Source organism: Rhea pennata, chromosome 5 (genome assembly GCF_028389875.1).
Source record: "Rhea pennata isolate bPtePen1 chromosome 5, bPtePen1.pri, whole genome shotgun sequence".
Lineage (NCBI taxonomy): Eukaryota > Metazoa > Chordata > Aves > Rheiformes > Rheidae > Rhea > Rhea pennata.
In genome coordinates, this window is record NC_084667.1 from 33,005,005 (window position 1) to 33,023,379 (window position 18,375).

Here is an 18,375-nt window from a genome sequence, read left to right on the forward strand (position 1 = left end):
CTTGTCCAGTTCCTCTTTTACCCCTCCATTTTTCTTTCTCTAGTGTTGTCCTGTTACTTCAGAATGCACAAAAGACTCTAAGCCTCTAAATTTCTTTATACAACAGCTACATTTATTAATTTGACAAATAAGGGGTTGAAGACATAGTATTTCCTCATGTGGGTTACTGTAAGATTTGAAATGCAAATCTTGACAATAAAAGCAGTATCTTACATGGGCCAGAACATGCTTGTCAAAGACAGATGTGCAAATTATCTGATGCTGAGAAGTAGCAAAAGCAAAAACACCATAAAGAAAACATAAATGTGGGAGTGATTGGAGACCTGAAAAATCCCTCTAGTTTGAATGATTTTTTTCCCTCTGATTACGTTTTGTATTTGCTTTCTCAAAAAGGCCCTGTTGCTCTTCACTTAGAACCATTCCAGAACGTGGCTTTACCCGTGGTATTGTCAGTTATGTGATCTGGCTATGCCGCAAAAGGGAATCCTGCTAATACCTCAGAAACAAACACAGAGCAAAAAGGTAACACTGCGCTCTGTGGCTGGATAGCTTACTGAGCCGGAAGCAGGAATCTGATGAAATGTTGGGTATGCCTCTTACATACCTTGCCAAGTTGCACATTCTGTGACTGTGTTCTGTGCTGGCTTCCTTCATGGAGAGTCTGTAATACTGATCAATAGTGGCACAGGGCTTGAGTAAATTACGAACGATGAGGACAAAAATGTCTCAAAGCCCCATCCACCAGTTCACGTGACGTCACAGGTGTTTTGGTTTCTGAAGTGTTTCATGCATAAAAGGGTAAAGGTACTGGGTTAATTCTATTACCATTGAAATAAACTCCTAAAGCCAAATGAGGACAGAAATGCCTGAAAGCCCCATCCACCCCACCCGCGTGCTGCATGGACTGTGGCATATTTGTCACATAGTTACGTGGTAACTGCTGTTTCCCTCCAAGAGGTTTGTAAGCTAGTCCTCAATGTTAGCTGCGCATCCACCTTCTTCCTGAGCGTTTACCTGTGAGCCAGAGCTGTTGTTGTTCATCTTCTGGGAGGGAGCCATAATTCTCTTCTGGCATATCATCTGTGATAACACCACACTGCAGGTACACCTGTAAATTCAAACGAAGGATTTTAATTATAGTTAAGAGGCAAACAACAACAAAAGAGAGTAACTTCAATTACCTTGGTTCAGTATTTACCATATCAAGAATTATTTTTGAATGTCAGCTAAGTTCTGTATAAAAGAGATAAGGGCAAGTAAGGGAAAGGGGGCAAGGGAAACATTTTTTGACAGGATTCTGCTCCTTTTAGACTTACAATGTTAATTGCATCTCTTTCCCATTAACATGGATTTAATTGTTTTGTAAGCAACTATGTAGTTTTTTTTTAAAAAAAAAGCCCATACGTGAGCAAGATCCCAAAAATGAAGGAAAACTTTCGTCAGAAGAGGGGGTACAGTCTTGCTCTGTGTTAGGGATTAAGTTAGAAACAGGAAAAGCGCTAATAAAATTGATTCAGCATACTTCTAGAGATTTCTGTTGTGTGTACATAATCTCTTGGTTAAGCAGAGCTGCAGCCACTTCCATTTTCTCTAGCATATTGGAAATATTTGAATAAATACTCCTAATCTTAGTGAATTTACTAGTGACCATGGAAGATACTGTTAAGATGCAAATTTATTCTCAAAATAGTGGTGATTAAAAACTATATAACGTCTGGTCCAGCTGGCAGCCTTAGCAAACAGATCAGCCAAAAAGATTAGTCCCATGATTCAGGGCTGCTTGTATGAGTGAGGGTTTCGATGCTGCTGTTAGCTCTGGTACAGAGCTTTGCTGTTGCAGCATACACCACTTACAGTTTTAGAGTTAGCACATGTACAGCCAGCCTGCAGCACCTTAATAGATCTGGCTGCCAAGAACAATTCCCTCATTTGCAGCTTAAGTTGCTGTTCTTAGTTATTGCTATAGCCTCTCTTATTAAGCTGGGTTTACCAAACTTAATTTTCTTTTTGCTAATGTCTTTGAAATTGTTTTGAATTCTCATTAAGCTTTCTTCTTGGGAAATGGCTTAGATGAGCTATTGACATCAAGTAATAGTTCCAGAATGGTAAATATGGTTACTGTTTTCTTTTAGCATGTTGTGCATGGAAAGGGATAATTTAAGTCAACAGAAAGGGAAATGCATACCTGACATTAGAAATCCAAGTTCCGTTGTTTGCAGACAATGTGAAGAGCAGCATGCATAGCTTCACAAGTTTTTTTTTTTTTTTTTTTTTTTTTTTTTTTTTAAAAAAAAGGCAAGGAACTATTGCATCAAATATTGCAATGAAATGATTGCAAATCATTTTCCTGGCACAGTTTCAGTACCATTTTGAAGAGGCATCAGAATTAATAAAGGTTAGACTCCTGTTTCAGAGTTCCCCAGCTTTTCAATAAACCACTCTGTGTCTACTGTAACAAACATTAACAAATTCATAGTTCATTCCTGCAGGTATCTCAGAGTACTTTACAGTTAGTACTTACTAACGTAGCAACCTCAAATAATATTGTTGTGTTTCTTTTGTATCATCGTTCTACAAATAGAGAGATTGAGGCAAACCTTACATGTGGTTGAACAGTAGGATAGAATGGAAAATCAGAAAACAATCTGTCCAAATTCTTAGTCCTCTGATACTACCAATGAGAAACAATTTTCCACAGCAGGGTATTTTGTTTGGCCTAAAAAGACAGAGGGCATTCGAAAAACTGGAACCCGAGATTGCATCCTCCTTCTGTCTTCAGTGGGTGTCTCCCAGGTAGCAATGTTTCGTCCTCATCCTCAGAAGCCTGGACTTTTCAGGAGTTATGGTATCATCCACTGAGTAAAGCAACACGCACGTTTAAGCAATGGGCTGGGGGGGGGGGGGAGAAATACGGGTGCCCACTCTGCAGTGTGATCGCATGACTTTAAAGGATCACTAATGATTTGTTAATGTTAGTAAGAGTGTTTCCATTATGAAATATTGCCAAGATACTTGTAGATTTTTTTGAAAACTTCCTTGTCTGGAAGTCCTTTCCGAGACTTGTCAGCAAGCACATCACCGTCACAGCTGAGCATCTGCTTCTGTCACTGCTATTACTTCTGTTGCCACCTTGGATATTGGGCAGCCATTAGGTTTGCAGGAAGGATGGACAGAACAACTGTTCCTGGTTCCTTTGGTGTGCTGACGGTGAAAGGTCTGAAAGGGGCTTACTTCAGTGTGTATCTTAGCCTGGCACATCTGCTGCTGTGCACCGCTGCTGCTTCTTGAAACAGCTGCACAACTGACTTCTGCAACTGTTAAAATAGCTAACATAGTTGATAAATGCAGCATAGGAAAATAGTTAATAATAGTTAAAATGGTTTCCTACTGTACTGTTCCATGTTACCTCACTTTATTTGCATGAGAACAGTTCAGAGGCAAAACAGAGCAGCCCTTAGTCCTGGGCCAAGGAGAGTACTTTGGAGACAGCTGGGGGAATGCCCTCTGCCTTGAGGAAGTGCCCTGAGGAAGCAGAAAACTGGGAGATGAGGTGGGCTGGGAATAAGGATTTCTCCTTATTAAGAGGAGAGAAATGGAACAGAAAGGGTGGAGACAGAAGAAAAATCAGGGCAAAACAATTCATAACAAAGTTCACGTGAAGTCATAGGTTTTTTGCTTTTTGAAGTGTTTCATGCATAAAAGGGTAAAGGTACTGGATTAATTCTGTTACCATTGAAATAAACTCCTAAAGCCAATTGCTGAAGCCAAGCTACAGTTCAAACAGGCTTCAACCTTGAAAAGAAGTCCAGCAGTGTCCCAGTTTTGCACAGAAAAAGATGTTTAGTTGTAGTTGCAGTAAGCGCACGTCCCAGGCCTGCCTGCATTCTTTTCCTAGAGCTGGGACCCTCCGGAGACTGAACGCTGGGTGTTTTCTAAGCTGCTTTGTGACCAGCCCGGTAACCGTGCAGGCACACTGCTGACAGTGTGTCACTTCCATTAGATCTATTCCTGAATGATAATTTGGAAGATTCTTTGCTGGGCATGGAGCACTGCATTATCCGAAGTTTTATACCTAGTGTTTAATAAGCAAGTACCATCAGTCAATTAAGTGTTATATTAAATACAATTTATTTTGCAAAGTGCTTGTGATTGAGCGGATAAAAATGGGCATTCCGTGCATCCTCCTGTTGAAAGAGTAGTTCACCTCTTTTGAGTGATACCAGTATTCAGAAGGAAGAACATTAACAGCTTGAATAGCTTGAAAACTTAAGAGCCAGGAAGACTCTAAAACAACAAAGTTCTGAGTATTAGAGATAATCAGAGGAATCAGTAAGCATTTTACTGACTGAGAAATGACTTTTGTGTAAGTGGATGCAACAGAAGAGTCTGTCTGTGTCATAAAGGATGTGTGTTTGAAAAAGCAAATAAAAACTAAAATCGAAAAAATCTAACAGGAATAAAATCAGTTATCCACTAATGTCCTATCAGTTGAATCATTCTTTCCCCTAAATGAAAGGGAAATGTACATCTAAGAGAAAGGGTAAGGGTTCTGTTAAGATAGCTGTACTATTTGATGTTTTACAGTAAAGGTATTGGTGCAAATTTACAGGTATTACAAGATGTGTTGGAAAAATACAGAATTGTATGATGACCTTTAATGAAAGATTGCAAATGCTGATCAGATATAACACTGAGAAGGTATTCAGAAAATGATATTGTATGATTTAAAGGTATTCAGTTAGAAAGCTTTTGCCTCCTAAAGCAAAATTTTCATAGGGATAACAGAAACTTCAAATGGGAAAATTCTAATGTAATTTATCTGGACTTAGCTTTCATCAATTTACTGCAGAAAAGAATAATGTATCACGTCAGCACAAAACCGTAGTAAGCAAATTTCTGGACTGCCAAGAAGTGCCCAGGAGACAACAAAGAATGCCAGTGCACAGAAGCAATAGGCTGAAGAAATTAATACCTCTGTTGTTCTCCTAACAATCTCATAGCTAGTGCATTTGTTTTTTTTTCTTTTTTTTTCCCCAGTAGCATTGATTAGTTGATGTTACTGTGCATTATGGAACGTTCTTCGTATAGTTCTTTTTTTTTTCCTCACTTCTTGTAAAGTCTTTCCTTTTGGTGTTCTGTGTATCATGTTATCATTATCTTGCATGTTTTCTGCACCATTTTAATTTCTGTACTTGCCTCCCAGCCTTTGAGCTATCCACTTCATCTTGAATTCTGCTGCATTTCTATACAACTAACTCCTACTTCAGCATTATTAGCACCTTTGTTATCTTACCCACTGTTGATATGTCTATTAATGGTAAAGAAGAGGAGAGACATACACTTGCTATCTCTACGGTTTGACTAGGAACAATGTATTCAGCATCTTGTCAAACAGGTGAAGCCGATGCAGGAAAAGAGGTTAGGCAGAACAACAGAGAAGCTCGTTTTTGGACTATTTTTATAAAATTAATGTCTTCTATTCATATTTTTTAAGGACTCAAATCATAGTTACCGTACCTGTGATGGCCATGTGCTCTGAGAACTTTTCTCCTTTGTTTATAGATTTTTAAGGTAGTTTGCACAGAATAACTACACTAAAAAAGCTGCACTGAAAATGTAGTAAAAGCAAACAAGCTGTTGTGAGCATGTGCAATGCCTAGGAATTTAAAATTACCAGAGCATTTCAAGTTTCTCATGTAGTCTTTTAATTTAGAAGAGATTGGAGTTGTTGGCCTGAACGTTAGTTCAAAACTGTTCTCATCTGGGAAATAAAAATCCTGGCACAGAGATCTCACTAAAGCCCTTGGCAAACAAACACTTGTATGGAGCAGCACGCAGTATCCCTCCCCGTGGGTGCTAGACCTGCTGAAAGTAATGAAGGACGGCCACAGAGGCACCACGTGCCTTCAGAAATGAATTATGCCTCGTAGCTCAGCGTCCGTGAAGCCGTATTCATGGTCTTAAGGCCATCAGCTGTGTTACTAACCAGGCTGTACACGTAACAGCCCGTGATCCTGCAGAGCCCTTGGGAGGCAGCAGGGTGGCACCTGCACCCAGCGCTGCCTTGCAGGACGCCCTGCTGGCGGCCCCTTAGCAGGTGCTGCTGCGCTCGCTTTTCCCCAGGGTGGCACTGGCCTCCTTCCACTTGGACATGCACTTTTGATGTCCAGACAAAATTATTCCTCTAGGGCCCTGGCAGCATTAGAATGTTGTTGTCAACAGCACAGAAGCTGGCGAACTGCTGGAAGCCGTCACCTCCAGTCTGCACACGCGTTAGCTGTCTCTGGCCTTGGGCGTGATGTGACTGCTGAGGAAGTAAAATGTTATCTTCAGGTAGAGAGCAAACTACTGCAGATAAAGCTGATGATTAAAAAGTGTGTTCCAGCTTCTTTGGTTATATCATAATCATTTCAGTGGTACTTCAGGAGCATCTTTTTTCTTTTAATAAAATTGTATTAAGCCATTATCCTAAGGCTGCATTCCTACAGCACACTGATATTCTGGGTACTATGTCAGTGCTGAATTATTTTTTAAAAATGAAAAGAGTAATTATTTTTCTCTTTTCTATGAACATTCTTTTCTGCAAGGTGGAATAGGTCTAAAAATTTACAGAATTAAGTTGATTTTCATCTCAAAAATATTTAGTAGAATAAAACACGAAGGACAAGATTTTCAATTTCTAAGTTGAAAATGGTTTTAATTAAATGCATCTGAAGAAGTAAAACAGCCATGTTGAATACCTGCAGTGTCTTGTAAGCTAATACTATCTGAGCATTTCACATTTGGTAACTGCATTAATCTGAAGTACATCAGAGTTGTAGGTTTGCATATTATGTAGCAATTACTAGAGTTATCCGTATTTTACAGATGTCTCTTCTCATTGCAAATTGGCATTTCAATCTGTAGTTTTTAAAACCAGTTATTGCTTACGATATAAATTCAGCATAAAACCAACATAGTTACTGGAACACATGGCAATTAATGTTGCAGTAACCACGGGTTGTTGTCAATTTAAATATTCTCTTGATTGATGTTACATTATTTCATTTGTTACTGCATCAGAATCAGAGTTCCAAAGGTCAGATTTTTTTTTCTCAATTCTTCATAGTATCTGATTAACTGATAGAGAAGGTAGTTAATACAGTAGATGGAAGACCCACTCCAGTGATTTCTTTGGTTTTATTCATAGTTTTATTATGTCACTGTATTAATTGAAGTCATTCACTGGCTCATTTAGAACCCGTAGACCAAACACAGTCCTCATGAAAGCACAGACGACTCTCCGTGTAATTACATGAGCCGTATTAGTTTCACAGCATTCATTTGAATTCTGATCAGCTATTGAGTTTCAACTAGTTTTTGTCTAGTGTTGTTCACTATTTGCAGAGTACTTTCTATTCAAACAAATGTTGATTTTTCTGTAGTGTTTTCCTGTGAACAAGAGATCTTTTTTTTCTTAATCATCAACCATAATTTGTCTAATCAGGAAGCAGAAAGAATATAAGAATTTACTTCTGAATATAAATTTGTCATTATTTATTACTAGTTCTGAAAAAAAATCAGCATTGATTTGTACACCAAGAAAAGAGCTCTGTTTGTCAGGTAATTTATTTAAAGTCTGCACTCAAGATAGCACTTAGCAAGTGCTGACTTCAGTCTAAACTTGGAAGTACTTTCTCAGAAACAAAGTAAGGGGTACTAGACACTTCCTGAATTAGGCATTGTTCCAGTAACTGCTGGCTAGATATTAAAACTGGTTGGATACAAATTAGGAATAAGGTGCATATTCGTAACAAACTAGATGATTAGCCATTGGCTTACACTACTGTAAGAAGCAATGAGTGAAACTGTTGAAGTCATCAAAGTTGATACCATTCTGGGAGCTGTAATTTCATTAAATTACAATATAATACAAGTTACTGACTTAGAGGTAAGAAGGCAGAAGTATATGTGCTGTGGCAAATGGAAGATCAGACTACAAAACCTAATGGTCCTCTGGTTGTTAAATCTACTAGCATGTCAACTAAGTGGCAATCACAGTGAGTATTACTTTGAATTTTGTCTGAATTTAGAATATGAACAAAAAACGCTAATTGTTATAGTAACCAGAAGATTGGCACACATTTTCTTTACCTTACAGCTTTACTTTTTTTAAAGGATTTACCTTCCTTTTTTTTGGTGTGTGTGATTAAAGTTATACAGGGATAGCTGTCATGTCAAATCCGTCTGCTCAGTTGCCTGTTTCATAAAGGCTTATAGTAATCAAGTGCAAAAGCTGATGAATGCATTTAAGTCATTCAGGTGTTACTGCACTATTAACCTTGTATTTGTTTAGCAGGGAATTGTGCTGCCTCTGAACACTGAAGCTCTGTTGCTCTTACTGTGCTGTTGTTGAAACAGAAATTATTGAATACCATTGCATTGGTTTGATTTACGTATCTCATCAAGTTTATACTCTGTCCTCTCAGTAACTATGAATTTGGTCAGGTTGCTTTTTTCTCAGCATACGTTTTTTTAATTCAGTGTAACTCACAAAAGTAAGTGTTTGCATAAGGATGGACTGTGAGAACTGGGACCTTATTGAGCACTCAAAGCATATTTAAATAAGAACTGTCAAGTGAGGCAAGTGTTACTCCGCCAGATGTGTAACGTACCTGGTTAGTACTCTGAAGCAGCTGATTACCTACTTCCAGGGGGAGCCATGCTGAATACTTAACTGTTTGCTACAGAATGCCCATTTCTGGCTTCCAAATAGATTTTTAATATCCTGTATGGCCTGTTTCCAAATAAAGCTAAATTTGCCCAATGCAGATGCCATTCATCACTGCATATAAATCACATGAAGGAATATGCTAATCTGAGAAATACTACCTGGGATAATACTGTAAAAGGCAAAAACATCCTGTAAGAGCAGCAGCAGACTGGATCTTTGTTTCTCTTTGACTTCCTTGGCACTCTTCAAACTTCTGTTCTAAAAATATATGCACTTTTTTGGGATCAAGCAAACGTTATTTCTTATGATCCTTCCCCTCCCTTCAACTTTGTTGCTCTCCTCCTGTTTGCTGTGTTGCAGTTGCAGACAGACTGTTTCTAACGATGCTTTCATTTCCCTGCTCTGGCAGTGCAAAGCAGATGTAAAGCCAGCAGGTGCAGATTCCCCACTATGGGGAAGCACAAAGTGGCACTGAAATAATTCCGTCTTCCTGTACTTGCTAACACCAAGAATTTGACTTGGGTTCACATCCCTTGGATGTGAAGATAGGACCGTAAAGATTCAGATCATCTTTCTGCACCGTTTTCAATATATTTTTCTTTCTCTCAATGTCTACAAGCATCAAATTATAGTAAAATCTCTAGATCCAGATTATTAACAGGTCAGATCGTGCTCAATGCCTTATGAGGATCAGATACGTTAGTCTGATTCAGTGCGTCTCACGTACAGCTGAGGATGTAGCCCGTCATCCGAGCGTTCCTCACTGGTTTCCCAAGTTGGTGAGTGCTGCAGCAATTGCACCTTCTGGCACCTGCTTTGAGGGCCGAGGCAGCCGAGTTCACGAAGGGCTCCGCTGGCTTGATGCGCACCTGACATTTTATCTAGAAGTTCAGTAGTGTTTTGTAACTCTCCAGGTTTCCTTTCCGCTGTGAGTCTGACAAGCCTAAGTCACAGCGAATGCTATCTGAGTTTCTCTGACAGATTGCTCCCTTGTGATTCTGCATATGAGAATGACAACAGCATTGTCCAAAAGGAGCACACAGAAGGAAAATAACTTTTTATTCAAAATGGAAAGGAAAATGTAGTTCTGTCTTCCAGGTGCATACCATGAATGGATGTGAACAAGCAGCTTGGTGACTGAAAATGTGACATTTTACTCCAATCTAGCTGTGTTTGGGGAGAAAGCAAAGTATAATTGTGGTGTGAAGTTAAATTTAGCTCTGCAATTGCTCTTTCTTTCATCTTTTTGCTATGCTTCATTCATGAGCTACTAATATATACAATAAGTAACATTGTTTTTTCACGTTTTTCTCACTGTTAGTGGGAGGTGCTATATAGCAGTAATCTCTCTTTTGCTGAGAAATCCAGGAGCCTTGAAGCACGATGGGGCCAGCATGCTTTTATCACAGAAGGGCCGTTTCCAAAACCCACTGTAGGAGCAGCTGCAGATCCCAACATCTGCAGTCACCTACTACACTGGGGTGCCCAGGAAACTAAGGACATGGCTGCTGGTTCAATGAAGTAACATTAGCCATCTGGCTTCAAACCTTTCCTTGTGGAAAGCAGAGGACGTAAGTACAGAATTGTCTCCTTGGCAAGTGTCTGCACAGACTTCCTTGGCCTTGGGGCTGGCTGTCTAGGACCAAATAGGGATTACCTCCTACTTCCTGATGGTTCAGAGTGGGTCAGGCCCACAGCAGCACGTCTCCCCTGGGCAGTGTCTAAACACAGCATGACGCCCTTCTGGCCTGGGCACGGGCAACTGCCCCCAGGGAGGAGCAGGGGAAGCAGGGAGGAAGAAGGAGCAAGTAATTCCCAAATGGCTGTTTTTCTCAGGGATGCTCCTGCAGTGACGTATATTCTAGGTTTGGGGAGAATCAGCTTTACAAAAGCATTCAAATCACTAAATAGAAGGTAATTGTAATCATGTTTCTTATGATGTTATTCATATGCACATTAGGAAGATGCTAGTAGTAGTAATTGTTGCTGGTTTAGAACAATGACAATGATGTAAAATGAATTTGCTTGCAAGAGTGGTGAAAGAACTGTATTATTTATCCTACAAATATTCAGCGACTTTGATGATGACTGATGTACCTAGTTTTCATATTCATTCTGAACAGCAAAATGAAAGTTTTTTTTTATGTCTGTGTCCTGCAGATACCTTTATAGGATAATCTAACTCAGATAATAGAATGAAGGCCCCAAAGACAAGGAGAAAATGTAGGGGAAAGTCTGTGACATAATCTGCCTTTTGTCATGAAGGCTTATCCTCAGAGCCTAATGGTACCTGAGCAGCCTGAAGCTTAGCATAGCTATTTTCTTTTCACTAGAAGTTTGTCTGTTGTACTTTAAGGTCATTTAAACAGCTAGTTTCTTGAGTTTATTGTTTTGCTTTGCTGCCTTATCCACCTGCTAAGCTATTACTCAAAACTTGAGCCTCTTCTACTTGGCTGATGGAGACCTGTAAGGTCTCACTTCATATGTGAGCCTTTAGAGTATGACTGAAAGCTCCAGAAATCGTACCATAACGAATGAAAGCAGTGAGAAATGTATCATCATGTTTGCTCAATTAAGCAATGTGCCTTTCCCTAGTATTTACTGTTACGTATTTTGCCACGTTTTACAGCATGATTTGTGCGATGGGCGCAGTATGAAATTGGCAGTGTTTCTAGTTGTAACAGGAATGAAGCTCAATAGGCAAAGCAGAGGAAGGCTTTCCGCAGGGCTACGACAGTTGAACTGGCATTAATGCCCTGTTTGACATGAAAGTGATTTTCTGCTTGTTTCCCATCTATAAAGTCCTTCTACTGTCTGTTAGGCATTCATGGTAAAAAATCTTTATGTATAGTTATATGTGGTATGTCGCCTTCATTTCCATCGTTCTTTAAAAAAATTTATTAGCCCTAAAAATACAAAAAGCGATGAAGATCCATCAGGTGATGCTTTTGCCATTTTCTTAGGGGTAAGAGGAGCAGAAGAAAGGAGAAATGTTCAGGGGTGAACACACTTGGTATTCCAGCCTGAGACACGTTTTTTCTTTGCTGAGCTTTGTCATCTTGGCAATTTATTCATGAACAGAGACAGGATCAATGCTACAGTTTTTGCATGAGGCCTTATTGTGTAGACTCTTCATTTAAATTCTAGATGCTGACTTCTTTCTCTGAGTGTCATTTACTGTTAGCCTACAAACAGTGGAGCCACTACTTCAGTAGGCAGGAAAAGTACCACTTGTTCAAAAATCAAATATACCTGTTAGCTACATATAATTCTCCAATTGTCTTAGTTTTAAAACATTGCAGCAAAGAACTTACTTTTTTTTTTAGGATAGAGCTGGGTCTGATAAAATTTTATGACCCTTTGTCAGTCTCTACATGGTATTAGAAGCTGCTAATAAAGATTAACAAATCAGTTCAAACAACAGACTGTGTTCCTTGAAATACATCCTCTATAGCTAAGGAATAATGTTTTTTTGCTTTTTGTAGGCTAGTGTATTTGAGGGATTTGCTTTCATTTTGATGTTCTCTATTTAAAACATCAGAAATCTCTTTCTTCAGCTTCATGGACTTGTTTTAGGAGGATAAATACTGCAGCATGTGCCAGGGTGAGTAACTTTGTTCTCCAAGGGACTGAAAGCTGCAAAGTCCAATTTGCTCCTCTCATCTCTATCCACTGAATAGCCATGGAAAGGCCCTCATCTACTGAAGCAACTAAGGACAAAGTTAATGTAAAATGTAAATGAAACTTTGACTTTTTTTTTTTTTTTTTAAAAAAAAAAAAAGCTCAACTGTCAGTGGCAGAACTAACCCAACAAAAATGGTCGCGGGTGCTCTCTGCTCTTTTGTTATCATGCATATTAACATCCAAACTAACTTCTCTGCCGTGAATATGCTCCAAGTCATTTAAAGAAAAGGAAATCACAGCAGTCATCAGTCTGAAATTTTATTCATATTGTGTGGGGGGAAATGCCACTCTTTCTTTAAAGAAGTAAGGCTGCCAAAATTCCTTATGATTTCAATTGCTATAATGCATTTATTAAACAAAATGAACTGAACATGGAAGTAGGAATATATAGTCTTTGCCTATAAAGTCCTGTAGTTGTAGACAAGAATAGATTACTTTTTGTATGAAAACCTGAGCAAAACCTTACTAACTTAAATGCAGCCAGGGTTTTACTGTGAAAAAATGCCTAGTTCTAACCTCGTAAAAGACTATAGAATATTCAATGTTTAGCACAAGAGATAGTGCTTGGTAAGAGAACTGCTTACCACTGAAACTGTAGCACTAAATGTTCTGTATATGGAAATGTGGAGTATACCTGGAAGTAATAAAACTTCGATGGAGTTTCCCAGATGATAGAGTGTCACATTCTCAGCAGTATACTACAGTTCCTTAAGCCACCATGCAAGAGACCTGAAGAAAAACAAAACTGTGTATTCAGATGCTGTGCATCTGTGGTAAGTGTCTCTCTAGCACTTCTGCATTTAAGCAAAGGGAGAATCTTCTAGCTTTGGTGTTGATTTTGAAGTCTTTTGTTGCACTGATGAGGTCTTGCTCACTAGCTAAGGTATGAGAAGAGCGACAGTGCTTCAGGTATCTCCGGCTGCTCATCCATAAGTTGCCATATTGCCTTCTTCACTAAACCAGAAGTTTAGTAACACCCGTAGTAAGATCCTCCTACAGTTTAGCTGTTTAATGCCAAGCGTAGAGAGAGCATTAGTAAGAAGTTAAAAGTGCTGGAGGAAATGCTCCCAGTAGATCCAGGAGAAACTGTCAGCACGGTAGCTTCCCTTTTGTCAGGCGAGCTACAGAGTCAGGATAGACTGCTGAATATCCTAGGCTGGGACTTCAATTTGCGCATTAACTCAGTGTGTGCCAATCTTTTGTGACTTAGTCTCTAGCTGGCTTGTTTACAGAGGTGCCCTTGGCTTCAGCTACTGGTCTAATCTAAACTACATGAAATGACAGGTGCCTCATCTTCCAGGAGCACCTGGGGTGATTTTGAAAATCTCAGTGTGAAGCACCTTTCACTGTCATGCATTTGCTGCATCTTACAGGATCTGTAGGTTCCAGCTTCACTTCAGCCTTCCACTTCTGTTCTGGCTGCAGACCCTGAAGCATAAAATTGACATCTGTTTTCATTTAGGTCAGTGCATTCCTGCTTATTATGTATCATCTACAGATTTTTGCATGTGCAAAGGAGAAAAGACTCCTCTGGATCTTGAATATTCATCTGATTTCAGTGAAGTTACTTCAGATTTCTCTTAAGAGTTGCTGCGAATAAACCAAGCCCCCTCTTCTTCCTATGGGACTTACTCCTTTGCAGGTTAGAAGCAGATTTTAAACACAGTTTGCTGAAGTTTTATAAGCTTTACACGATAAGCAGTTGTTTTTGCATTTCTGTTTGTGGTGTTCCCAAATATGCTTGCAAAGACAGTCACTTTATAAACTTTAAATTTGACTGATGAACCCTTGTGGGTTTCTTGGGGCTTCTGGGGGTTTTTCCGTGGGGAGAAATAAACATGTCCCTGCTGGTAGCCTAAAATAAATTATAAAAAGAATGTATCATACTTTAATCATTCAACTTAGGTCGAAATGTGCTCCTTTTCTTTTTTGTAGATAATGCCCCACTTTCCTTATACTCTTCAGTCAGTTTACTGCAAAACTTTCTAAAAGAAGGTCAGTTAGTATCGTATTTTGTTGTCTCCAGCACCAAAGCAAGGAGTTTTTAGATGTTTTATCTTGTATTTGCATATAGTTGTGTCAGTTTGAGATCTCTGAAAACTTTAAAACAAACGCACACAATATCCTAAGACAGACAAGTCAGATCTGACTCATCTGAAATTAAGAACAGATTTGTGATTACTTTCAGTAGAACCACAAGTGCCAGTGAGCATAGGGGTTAATTAAGTAGTATCTTGAAGAAGTCTTATCAACTGTAAAGTGTTCTCTAACTTGTACATGTAATTATTGACACTAATTATCACTGTCAATAGCACTCTAGTTTACTTGGTCTCCTTCACAAAGAATGTTCACAGCACTTCTGGAAGCCAAGAGTATTTAAAGGCCCTCTGTATCCACAGTCATCACTCACTACCATGCATAATTAAACCAGACAGACAGGACTGGCTAAAAAAACACAAGATGTTTGTTAGATGTCTCTTGATGAAGTAGTTGTGGCAGTTGCTTGTAATTTGCCTGACTTATCAGTTGCAGACACCAGATTTTTTCGAATTCAGGTTAAAAAAACATACTAGAAATAAAAGAATTTATTTTAATAAACCTTCAGAACAACCTGTCAGGATTTGATGCCTTTGGAAGAGGTACAAGCTGAATATGCATGTAAGTAACCAAAATGCATCACTACATGCATATGACTCTGCCCGTAATAATCTGAACCACTTGGGTATAGCTGTGAAGACTTACGATCTCTAATCTTGCTGATGCTGAGCTACCAAACACTTACAAACAAACGGCAATGAACTAGCCATTTAGTTTGATCAGGAGTCATCAACTCTGGTGCACAGCATGGATCCTACATACGGGATGGTGGTTGAATTTAGGTTTGTAGATGCACAGGTGTTCACAGAGAAGAAAACGGGGTAAGGAGTGGGATTCTGTAGGAACCCAGAAAGAAAACTGCAAAAGGGGAGGAGATGCTGAACACATACACTGAGAGATTGATGGGAGAGGGAAACGGAAAATTCAGATAGACAAAATCCAAGGAGCCATAGGACACCATGATTTTTGAAAAAAGGGCAATCGGTATGTCAGTGTGGTTCTGAACTTTTTGTGATTGCTATTTTGTTGTTGCTGTTAGGTTGCTGCTTCTTTCCTGAAGTAAGCTGTAAAAGATCTTCTACAGAGAGAAAAGCAAGAGGAGCAGAAACTTTAGGAATTAAATAGAATTTTAATTTATGTAGATCTTATTAATCCTGTTCCTACCAGTATTAGGGAAGCTAGAGAAGCAAGTATTGAAAGCATATAAAAATACAATGTTCGCAGTTCTATTCAATTTTAAAAGTGGAACTTAATGAGAAGATTTTTGTTTGCTTGTTTTAAATAAAAATGAAATAGAACACCAAAGCAGGCAACAGCCTACCGCATCACAGTATGTTGTTTCAAGTTTCTGAGCACCATGTCTTTATTCTAATCAAATTTTGATTGTTGCTTAGAGTTTTGAAGTTAATGAGTGCCCAAGCATAAAGAGCAGCAAGTAGGTCAGATGATCAGTATTCTGGTGGCTTAACTCAGTAGATACAAATCTAAAAAGGGAAATGAAGTAGTGAAAAGTTCCTTATTACGCGCTACATAATTTAAGCCTGAATGATGGTGTTGCCACCCTTGATACACTAGCAGTTTACAACTAGGTGTTTGTCAGCACATCAATAGGAGGACAAGTTCCACAGATACTCGACATCAGTAAAATATGGTTGAATTTACTTCGAGTTGTATTATCAGTTTGCATCAGGGAAAATCTACCTCAGAAAAATTAAATGCATCTTCTAAAGGTCAATTTGTGGCTTGGGGCAGTATGCCTACAATTTTCTGTAACTCTCAACAATGTTGTTATGTTTTTGCTTCTTGAGCAGTGAGTTTTTTTTTTTTTTTTAGGGCAGCACAATATGCAATTACACTGTTGACTACAGGGCAGCACAGCCTCTCTGTGTCATGTCATGTCAAGTGGGTGTGGGTCTGCGTATCTCTTAAGAATAATTCTATGAGTATCTGTGACCCAGGAAAGCTTTTACAGATCTGTATGTATGTGCATCAGGGTACGTACGTACAACTGTGCGCTTAGAATGTGAAGGTCATTCTGTACTTAAGATAGTAAGCAGAATTACGTAAATTGAATAAGGATGTTCTTTGCATGCCTTCAGTAACAAGGGAGTTAACAAAGCTATCTAACAAGATGTTTCAATGCATAATTTTGCACAACACCTTCATGCTGCTAGTATCATGCCAGCTGTGTCTAAATAGAGTGATTCTGCTCTGCATAATTTGCTATCTTATACAAATAGCACTTTCTAGTGGATGCTATTCCTCAGTCACTAGTTAATTTTTACAGCAGGGTTTCTACAGGAAGGCTTTCCTGTAGGAAGAGTAAATGGGAAAACACTTGATTTAGATCTTAGTGAACTATTTGTTTGTATTGTTCATGATGAACTTGGATTCAGCGGAGAGAACTTTCTCATCAGGGCAGTGAAGTTCATTCATTCAGTTGTGCTTATGTAGTAAGAAATACTGAAGTATAAAGTCAGGGACAATATAAAGAGCTAAGCAACACAGATGGCCTTAACTAAATCTGGACTCATTGTAATCCACTAGACTGCTCTGTAGCTGGAGTTGTACTCACATTTGAATCTGCTCTAAGACTCTGGACCTATTATGTTCATGTATTACTTCAGTTTCATGACAATAAATGACTTTTTGGATTCATTTGGAGAAAAATATGGTTCAAATATGGACAAAAGCAGTGGTGAATCAGGCTTCTTATTCCTTAGCTATTAAGTGAAAAGCAGAGTAGCGAACACTACTGGTGGTGAGCATTAAGTTTGCTCATTACAAATGCAGAGTCAGGTACCAGTCTCCAGCATGACTTCATCTGGGAACACTGCCATAAGGATTACAAATGGCTTTCAGCTGGAAAATTGGTGTGTATTGCTTTAAACTTTCAGTAGGGAGCTGGCAATTTATCTTTCAGATAATCATCCTGTGTTAAGTTGTGCATCTTACTGTAACTTCCTTCTCCATGATAAGCCAGCTCCTGTGAATAATTCACTGCAACTGGCAACTCACTTCAGCTCTGAAGTCTTTATCATCTCTGGTGGCTTTTCAAAGTTTAATATTAAACTTGGAGCCAAAATCTCTGTGAACTTTCAGTGAGACTTTAGTGTCAGTTGCAGTGGGTACCCTGATGACCTCTTAGGGCAAAATTCTCACGGACAGAACTCCACATCATTATGAGGACCAAGCAATATATTTATGTCCAGACGAACAGCTCGTTTACCTCCCCTTGTACTCAAAGGCATTGCATTTTTTGTACAGACTTTAATTTTTTCTCACGGCAGAAATATTCCAAACACCAACACAAGATAAAGTTGGCTGAATTACCTGAGCCTTTCATTACTCTCCTGGCAGGTTTAGGATGTGTTGTGTATGATGCCACTGCAGTAAAGCCTATGTGATGTGACCATCCACCAAAGTTCAAAGTTCCATTCCAGCTTTGCGGTGTCTATCATGGAAATGCAGTTAGTAGTTTTCTAGAAAGGATTTTTCAGTTTGCTAGGTGCCGGTAGCCTGGCTGATCAGTACCAGTGAACGCTGTCCCAAGCTTTCAGTTCCCTCTCTCTGGCTAGGTTGGGCCTCATTGCCTTCTTGAAGCAACTTAACTACTATAATTATTATATATTATTAGTGGGAATATTCTTCGCCACTTGCCCCCATACTCAGTCACTGTAAGCAGAGGTAACCAGATCTTGTCAAAGGAGTTCCAACATCAGCGAAGTGGTGTCTGCTAGATGCATATCCTAGATTCAGTTTGCATTATCTCAGCTCCAACCTTTCATAAATCACTCCTTAACACTGATTTTGAGCATTCTTAACCAGATCTCCTGTTTTGCCTCTTTGCTATGTCCACTGTTAGGTCTCTGGTGCTTGCA

The 18,375-nt window shown here is 39.1% G+C and overlaps 1 protein-coding gene across 2 annotated transcripts in view; it reads left to right on the forward strand.

Annotated features, from left to right (window-relative positions):
- Positions 1-18,375, forward strand: part of GALNT18 (polypeptide N-acetylgalactosaminyltransferase 18) — a 260,211-nt gene that overhangs the window by 215,896 nt on the left and 25,940 nt on the right. The window lies entirely within an intron of this gene.